This window comes from Callorhinus ursinus, unplaced genomic scaffold (assembly GCF_003265705.2).
Source record: "Callorhinus ursinus isolate GAN/ISIS: 27379988/994484 unplaced genomic scaffold, GSC_fseal_2.0 scaffold6, whole genome shotgun sequence".
NCBI lineage: Eukaryota > Metazoa > Chordata > Mammalia > Carnivora > Otariidae > Callorhinus > Callorhinus ursinus.
In genome coordinates this window covers 64,321,868-64,331,319 of record NW_027397068.1, presented here as the reverse complement: position 1 = coordinate 64,331,319, position 9,452 = coordinate 64,321,868, and the positions used below count along the sequence as shown (strand labels likewise).

The window sequence follows — 9,452 nt, the reverse complement described above, 5'->3', positions numbered from 1 at the left end:
CCAGGCCATGTCAGAGAACTGGGGACAATAAGAGGCTCTTGGCCCCCCATAGATGGATTGTGCGCCTGGAGAACAGTGTTCCCTTCCAGACGTCCTTTACCCAGGTGCGAGAACGTGACTCCTGATTGTGAGCTCCCATCGCTAGCTGCGAGCTGGAGGCCCCCGGTGTCTTGCCCAAGGTCAGAGGCACAGAGCATTCTCCTGCCCTGGCAGCCCAGGAGGAGCAAACACTTTAGAATTTGCTCATACGTCCACTGTGGGTTTCTGTTTAATTAATTCCACGTTCCCAGGAAGTGCCCGTGGCAGTTTCAACAACACAATAGCTCTTGTGGAGGTGTGGGTGGAGTGGATTTGGGGCTGACCACTTTGTAAGGCACCTGACGGACACCAGGAATAGGAAAAGGCAGTTGGCACCATTCTGTCCCGGAAGCATGCTGTGCCACTGAGCACCAGTCTGGGCAGGTCAGCCCTGGGGGACCGGGGAAGACAGGGCAAGAGCTAGAGGGACAAACAGCCGACCCTGCCCCACAGGCTCAGGCTGGCGGCTTTCTAACCCAGACCGCGGGGCCTAGGACATTAGGACAGAGATGTTAGAGCCATGACCAGGCAGGCCTGGAGTTGAGCATGAGCCACAGGGAAGATCTGAGCTTCCTCGGAGGGTTGGAAGGACTAGAACCGTCTGTGGGCCTTCAGACCCTAGGGCTCAGATAAGCTATCAGACTGCCTAAGGCCACTGTCAATAGACACGTAGCCAAGTTTGACCTGCTCATTCTAAGTGAGCATCAGCAGATTAAAACCCTAAGTGATGGGGCGCCCGGGTGGCTCGGTCGTTAAGCGTCTGCCTTCAGCTCAGGTCATGATCCCAGCATCCTGGGATCGAGCCCTAAGTGATTTGAGGTGGGCAGTGACAGGTGTTGTATGTATCGTTATACTGGAATTATTGGTATCTTTCCCAAAAATCTATCTGTGCAATACGGAACCAAGTGAAAAGTTGGCAACTATGGCATTTTGCAGATTCACTCAAAGTAAATGAGGTATATTTTCTTGCCTAAATTATCCAGTATGGTTTGAACACTGACTACATTACCCATACAGATTTTAACTTTCATTTCTCTCTAAATTGTATAGCTCCGTGGCAAATGTTTAAATTAGAGATGGCTTGTGTTAGCAAACATTTTAAAGGAAACGCGCATGCCCTTAAAGTATTTGTTTCGATTTTTATCTTTCAAAAGTAGTAGAATTAATCCTTACAGAATTTTGTGCAATGTTTTCCATACTCCTTGCCTCTAAAGAGATGCAGAATGTCCACTAATTAAGTGCTTCAAATGCACCGTTTAGGGTTGCAAAGACCCATTTTCTAATTGTGCTGCTGTGGGAAAGCATAGAGAAGGAATAAGGTAGAGAAAAGAAAAACAAGAGGAGTGGGGAAGATTCAGTGTCTCAGGCAGGGGATGCAGACGTCTCCCCCATCAGCCAGGGGCCCCTTCGGAAGCAGATGGCAGCAGGCCAGGCCACCTTTTTCAAGGCCAGAAGGAAGTAGCCCACGACCTCATTCTCGCTGTTTGTCTCCAGGCGTGCTTGTCGAGGAGATAGTCTGCCATGTCAGCATGTACTGCCCGTCTAGTGCAGGTTAGCTTTGGAGGTTTCACCTGCTCATTCAGGTAGTGGTGTCAAAGAGGTCCCCCACGTGGGGTCATGTGTGTCTGGGGCTAGACACATGAGGTCATGTGTGTTTAGAATTAGTTTGGTCTGTTGGTCTGTGTGTCTGAATCTAGTTCAGTCTATTGACATGGTGAATGACTCATCTTCCCCACCCCTTCCTACCCCCCTCCTCCCCACCTGCAGCATGTAAGGGCTGTCTTGTGTTAAGTTACCTTGGGCGGTTTCACCTGCTCATTCAGGTAATGGTGTGGGGTCGGGTGTGTCTGGAGCTATTTTGTTCTCTTGGTCTGTGTGTCTGGGGCTATTAGGTCTATTGATGTTGTGAATGACTCATGTTCTCCCCACTTTCTACCCACCACCTCAATGAAGTACAGACTTCACTGCTTTTGGTGGTTTTGCCCCTGTATGGGCTTCTCGGCACGTTTTCTCTCCTTCTGGGATTGATGAAGAATGTCTTCCGCAAGGGTCCTCAAAGTCATGACATCCCCAGCAGAGCAATCAGGCATGATAGTAGACATAAGAGGCGTGGAGGTCCAGGTTGACCTGAGGCTGGTGGGTGCCTCTGAGTCCTGATGGCAGCAATAATGCACCTGAGGGAGGGGTGAGGGTGGCTCAGGGGAGGGAGCAAAAGGAGTCTTGGGGTGAAGCAGGTAGTGTGAGCATGCCATGAGGCAATTCTGGGGGTCCAGGCCCAAGTGAAGCAGGAAACTGAGGCAATCTCTCCATGCTGAGCATTTGACCAAACCATGGTGATTTTTCCTTTATACCATTGATTTTTACTTCTACCATATGAATAGTCATACTCCAGGTATTGCTAAAAATTGTTACAACTGAAAACACAAGACCATGGATTCACAAAGAAACCAGTAAAATCAAACTGCACATGCCATGTGTATTCGTTATTTATTGCTGCACAGCAAATTACCTCAAAATTTAGTGGTTGAAAACAAATATAAGCATTTATCATCTCACACAGATTGTGTAGGTCAGGATTTGGGGAGCAACTTAGCTGAGCCGACCTAGCTCCAGTCTTTCCTGAATTAAAGACAAGATGTCAGTTGAGGCTGCAATCATCTGAGGGCATGGCTAGGAATGGAGAATCTACTTCCAAGAGGGTTCACTCACGTCACTGTCAAGTTGGTGCTGGCTGTTAGCAACAAGCCTCAATTCATTGCCACATGGACCTCTCCAAAGGATTACTCCAGGTCCTCACAATCTGGAGGCTGGCTTCTCCCAGAGCAAGTGATCTAACAGAGCAAGGTGGAAACCAGAATGTCTTTTATAACCTAGTCTTGGAAGTTATAACCCCATCACTCCTGCAATATCCTATCGTTTAACATGGGATTGCGCCCTTATTCAGTGTGAGAGAAGAAACATAAATACCAGGACGCAAGGACTGTTGGAGGCCATCTTTGAGGATGGCTGCCATACCATGGGAAATGCATGCCTAGGTAAGAATTCAATTAACACAAACACATTCTTCAGGGAAAATGGTCACCTGAAATCTTCAGAAAATTTGTTCAAGTTTCAATTCCATCCTGCATTTGAATCAGAAACACGTGTGGCAGGAGTGACCAAACTCTACATTCCTTTCAGCTTCCTGCCCACCCGTGAGACAAGAGGGCTGAGGCTTCATAAAATACTCAAAGATGATTGCAGGGGAAAAGGCAGGAACACCATCCTTCTCTTTTCTTTCAATTTGCCAGAACATATATCACCACATGCTTGAAAAGTACCACCAGGATAAAAGACTGCCCTTAATCAATAAATCAAAGCTAAGGAATAATTGAAATCCATTGAAACTCAGTTCTAATATAAAAACCAAAGAAGCAATTTGATAATATAACACAGATGAGAAGCAATAGCATCAAACTCAGAGAAATGAAAGCAGAGAGGCATGAAGAAAAAATGGTCTGATGTTAACAAAGTCACTTTCACTCAGTGTGATTGGGAATTCTAAGCCACTGTGGCCAAAGTGAGAAGGGGTAACAATTATTATATTCTGTCAAGTAGCAATGCATTCAAGGGAAGTTTCAATTAATTGCAACTGACATCTATAACTCAACAATTACGTGCAATGCACTGGTGCTCATTACCTATAGAGGAGATCTAGAGAAAAAGAAAACATGGTCCCAGTGCTCAGGGGGGTTATACTTCAGGGAGAGAGATAAACACATATATAAATAAGCAAACCATGAGCGCTCAAAGGAAAGTATAGGCCAGGGATTTGGAGAGTGTTGAATGAAGATGACCCGAGGAAGGCTTCCCAGAAGAGGTAGCAAATGAGGGAGGTACTGCAGGATGCACAGGATGTAGACAGGGAGGACCACAGGGGAGAGGGATTGGGAAATAGAGTGATTCTGGTGGAAGAGCTTGAACAAGGAAACTGAGGTTGGCAAATGCAGGAGTGGTTTGGAGAAACAATCTAGACTGTCAGTAGAGTAAGAGATTGGAAGTAGTCAGGGTAGAGGGTGGTCCTTGATGAGAGAGTGAGAGCATGCACTGGGATCAGAACTTGAAGGGACATTAATGCCATGAAATTACGTGAAGGCCATGGAAACCAGATTGACAAGATTCAAATCCCAGCTCTGTCACTTACCAGTTGTGTGAACTTGAACAAAGTTACTTAAATTCACTGTACCTCAGTTTCTTCACCTGAAAAGGGGGATGAAAATAGTACCTACTTTATAGGTCGTGCAATTCAATGACTTCATATATGTAATGCACCACAGCAGTGCCTGGAACAATGAGCCATCATCATCATCACTATCATTTGTCCTGTGAATGGAAAGTAGGGACAGATCCATGGAACGTTGCAAGAGTTGCGTGGGAAGGACAAATGACCTATCAGATGTGGAATTAGGAAGTGAGAGGAATCCAACGCATGGCTAAACTTCCATGCCCAGACGAACCAAGACGATAAAGATTGTACTGGTCATGCATGATAAACACAGTTAAGCTGAAGAAACAAATTAAGCTTCTAAATCCTAGGCTTAATACAGTAATGAATTACTTCTCACCTGGGAAACACCCCCTACACTGGTTGGTGGGAGGTTTTGCTCCACTCAGTCTCCCAGGGAGACTGAACGTCCACCATCTTGGAGCTCCGCCTCTGGAATAATAGTAGCCTCCCTGGTCACTGTGACAGGGGATGAGACTGGTGTCACTCACAGACCAGAATGACTGCATGGCCCCACCTAACTGCAGGTCTGCGGGGATTTTCAGGGGGAATTATATGGATATTCAGTGAGCAGTAAATGCCCCTGAGGGCCACAGAATGAATGAGTTTGAACAAGGAAATAATAAACTTGGTTTTGGATGTTGTGTTAGTCTGCTAGGGCTGCCATAAGAAAATGCCAAATATTGGATGGTTTAAACAATGGAAATTTATTTTCTCACAGTTGTGGAGGCCCAAAGCTCAAGGTCAAGGTGCCAGTAGCTTTGTTTTCCCCTGAGACCTCTCTCCTTGGCTTACAGATGGCCTCCTTCTTGCTGTGTCCTCACTTGGTCTTTCTTCTGTGTCCAGCCCTGGTGTCTCTGTGTGCATCCAAATTTCCTCTTCCTATAGGAACACCAGTCAGGAGTCAGGTTAGATTAAAGGCTCACTGTACCTTGATCATCTCTTTAAAGGTTCTATCTCCAAATATAGTCATAGTCTGAGGAATGAGGGGTTAGGTCTTCAACATATGAATGAATCCAGGTGGGGGCCACAATTCAGCCCGTAACAGATGTGCTGAGTTTGACCTACTGAAGCAATTATCTCCCGTTTGCCTTAAGAATAAATCATTTTTGTTAGATGTTGGGAAGTTTTGCCCTAAATCAAATGAGTCCATTCAATCTAAGAAGCAGTGATAATAAATGTTCAGTTTTTGGCAGAATGAACAAGTTAAATATCCTAACCATGCAACAAAAGGAAAAATTCCTGTTATATAAAGAAAGAAAAACCTGACCTCTGGAATATGCACATGTTAGCGAAGAATGGCACTCTTTCACAGCTGGGAAATAAGTAATGGATTTAACCTGGCATTCATTAAAGAAATTGAAACCACACTGATGATTCTAATTAAAGTAAAATTAACCTCCATGTCACACAGTAAACACTGACAGAAGGCAACACGTCCATGCTTATTTCCTTACGGCTTTCATTAACCCATGGCTGGGGAAGCTCTACCAGAGATTTGCCCCGTCTCAGTCTACAGGCTGCCCACACTTGAAAGAACAGTTTAAAACTCAATCATGAGTAATGTATAGAATTGTCTAATCAATACATTGTCACAACTGAAACTAATATAATATCCTATGTCAACTATTCTCCAATAAAATAAAAATTAAAAAATAAAAAAATTCAATTATGCAAAGTAAGCAAAAAAACAGATGACTGAATTTCTCTCCCTTCCTTCACATATTTTGCCATCAGAGAAAAATAGCTGGTAACTAGAATTACAAGAAAAGGTGCCTCATGAACCTTCAGTGAAACTCCAGTCAGGTAAAATATCCTACTTTAGGAAAACCAGGCAAATGCACTGGGTATGTTGTGAGCTATAATTCTAAAATACACTATAAGGCCAGGGTGGTTCCTTTGTAGATCTTTTTCCATGACTGGCTCTTAAGGATGCTGCAAATTCTCCTCCAACAGCCTCTATTTCTGCCCCTACATTTCAGCCCTGCGTTCTTTGACCTCGTACTTGGTCCATGTACATAGGTTGCCCCCTGCGCTTTGAGGGGAATATATCTTCCACATTTTACATCTCTCAATGCCTCCACTTAAGTCTGAACATAGCTGGCCCATGGGAAATCCATATTACTGCAACATTAGGCAATCATTTACATGTTAAATGCTTTCCAATAGTCGCTCAGTTAAATCCCCACCCCACCCCCAAGGGAGTGTAACCAAAATCATCTTTTTTTTCCCCCTACTCAGCAAGTGAAACAGGAAATTTCGAGGCCCGGCTAAGAGCCAAGAAGGCCCTGCTGGTCAGTGACTGTCTTTGGGTTGCCTTCCCGTGGTATTTGTGAAGAATGTTTCGTGTCGTAGGTCCAATATCACCGCCAGACCTCCAGCTACCACTAAATACATACACAGTCACGTTGCAGCATGTCATAAATGCTTGCTTATGGGGGACCAGAAGCAGTACTGAGTGTCCAAGAACCCACCTCCCAGAAGGTTACAAGTGGGTAAGCCAGGGCAGGAAGGAGTGGGAATCACATCACAACTATGGTAGACTTGGTGAACGAGCAAGAGCCGATTTTGGTAATTGTTATAAAAAACCTCAGGTCCCACCTAGGCAACTTCTTTTCTGTTGGTTGAGGATCACCAGACCATGTGACTTCTCCTGTTCCACCCCACCACCCCTGCCCCCAGATCTCTGGGCAGTCAGGGACGTCCTCCCAGACGACTGGCAGAAGAAAATAAAAGCAGAGCAACAGTCAGGAGGCCATTTATGGCTACAACCCAGGGCAGAGGCGATGAACTAAGCCACCTCAGCGAAGAGAATAGACAGGACAGACTTACAGATGGGGACGGGTGGACTTGGGACTTCACAGCTGGTTGACCGTGCGAAGGGGTTCCGGACTTGTGTGTTCCAATCACATGACTGACAAGGCAAGAGGGCAGGACGTTGGTGTGGATTTCTGTCTCCAAGAGGTTGTGTGGTAAGTTCCACTTGTATGATTCTTTTTTTTTTTTTAAGATTTATTTATTTATCTGAGAAAGAGCATGTTGGGGGAGAGGCAGAGGGAGAGGGAGTGAGAGAATCCCAAGCCGACTCCACACTGAGCATGGAGCCCCACGTAGGGCTCACTCCCACGACACTGAGATAATGACCTGAGCTAAAACCAAGAGGCAGATGACTAACCAACTGAGCCACCCAGGTGTCCTTCCTATGGGAAGATTCTTAAAGATAATAAAGTAAATGGACCCTCCACTCAGAAGAGAGGCTGAGATGGAAATTTCGAGATGGGAATCATACAGACATCCAGGCTCTGGATAGGATCTCAGGCACAATATGTGCCTTGTGAGGCACCACCATGCAATGGCATTCAGAAGTGAGGTTTGTTGGTAAATCTTCAACTGGAACATTGTGTTGTTTTTTCTAGCTCTGAGCAGATATATTAAGAAGACTTTACTGTACTAAGATTACTACTAGGAAGAAACAAAACCCAAGGCTGAAGCCAATGTCTAAATATCTTCAGTCTCTATCTTGCTGACCTAAACATTGTCCCAAGGAATAACCTTGTGTGGTGTTACTGCTTCACCATCTGTACGGGACATTTCTTATTTACCACTTTGGACCCCCTCAACCTCACCTGTCTTTTGTTTCAGCCTCCACTGGGGCACCCACTGACAGCTCCAGTCACTTCCACCTACACCTCAAGTCTCTTACCGCCCAAGCCAGCGCCTCTCTGTAGATGCAAAGCAGGAGGCCTCAGGAACCCACTTGGTGCCCACAAATCTCTAACTGGAAGATGGGAGAGTTAACACCTTACAGGCAACCCCACAGAAGGTGATGGAAAGTCCTTCCCCTTTCTTCCCCTGATGGGCAGTCTTGAGATGCATTTCAGATGGCTCCTCAGGGGGTCCCAATGATCCAGGGACTAGTGACCCCTGCTGCAGGCAACTCAGTAACACAGCCTTCCTTCTTTCCTGGGAATCACACTCCCCAGTAAAATCCTCAATAAGCCTTCCATTCCTCCTCTGCCTTCTGCAGTCAGCCCTGTTCTTTCCCTGCCTTCTACTCTGCTGCCTCACACAGAGGCAGGTCCTGGCCCAGAGTGATGTCCTGGCACAAATCCTGTTTTCAGGGATCCCTTGATGAGTCCACACCTGGTCTCCTCTCTAGAAGGTATTGTCCGGGGACAAGAGCCTCTGTAATCCACTGCAGAGATCTGGGGTCCCTATCTGCGAAACCACCAACTCCCACATGTTCTGCTCCACCAGTCTGCGACCATTCTGTCCCCTGGATTCAGTGACTTCCAGACTTTTTTTATCCTGACCCACAGAAAGAAAAATATTTTACATAGTGTTTAGGAAACTTTATCAATCTAATTATGAACACATTTCAGAGTGTATTTTTACAGTCTTGCCGTAAAGGCCTCTAGTGAGCCATTCAAAGATTTTATTTGTGGCGGGGACATTTTATGGAAAAAGAAAATGGTTATTCTTAGACTAACAACTAAAAGAAAAGGAATGTTTGGATAAAGGTCACTAGATTCCTAACTGATACTCACTGACAGTTGGGTGGATAGGTGACCAGTATCCTTGAGCAAGTCTTAATCCCATTAAATTCAGAAAATCTTCAGTGTTTTATCAGGGATGCTAGTTTCTTCCCAGAAAGAAGTTGTAGATTCCATCACTCTGGGATCCAGGACAAGTGTTTCTTTATTGTTAGTTACAACCCAGAGAATGCTTGCATGTATCATTGAAACAGAAGTCTGAAGATAATGATTCTTGCCCTTACCAAGCTAAAAGAGTTTGAATTTTCCTCTTATTTTCTATTTTCTTAAAAAAAAAAAAAAAAAAAGTTTTTCTTCCTTTACAACTCACTGGTGGTTCCCAATCTGCAGTATGCAAAATGCTGCTGGGAACTATTCTGCTTGTGTGCCAAAGAGAAAAATAATGCAGGGACTCACTTTACGAAGTTGCGATTTACTTACAAGAATGATGGTGCTTGAAATGGTCATTGTCCTTGAAGTGTGGAAGCCTTCATTTAAATGTTTGATGTTTCCTATTACTTGTCAAGGTCAAAGTGTCTTCCAGGAGACTCATCTGAAATTATATAACAGAAGCCAAC

The 9,452-nt window shown here is 45.0% G+C and overlaps 1 long non-coding RNA gene across 1 annotated transcript; it reads right to left on the bottom strand.

Annotated features, from left to right (window-relative positions):
• Window positions 1-5,038: 5,038 nt before the first annotated feature.
• Window positions 5,039-9,147, bottom strand: LOC141372926 (uncharacterized). The gene is made up of 3 exons (XR_012378456.1): window positions 8,890-9,147; window positions 8,486-8,650; window positions 5,039-5,224 (listed from the first exon to the last, which is right to left on the bottom strand). It is a non-coding gene; the product is annotated as an uncharacterized lncRNA (long non-coding RNA).
• Window positions 9,148-9,452: the final 305 nt, after the last annotated feature.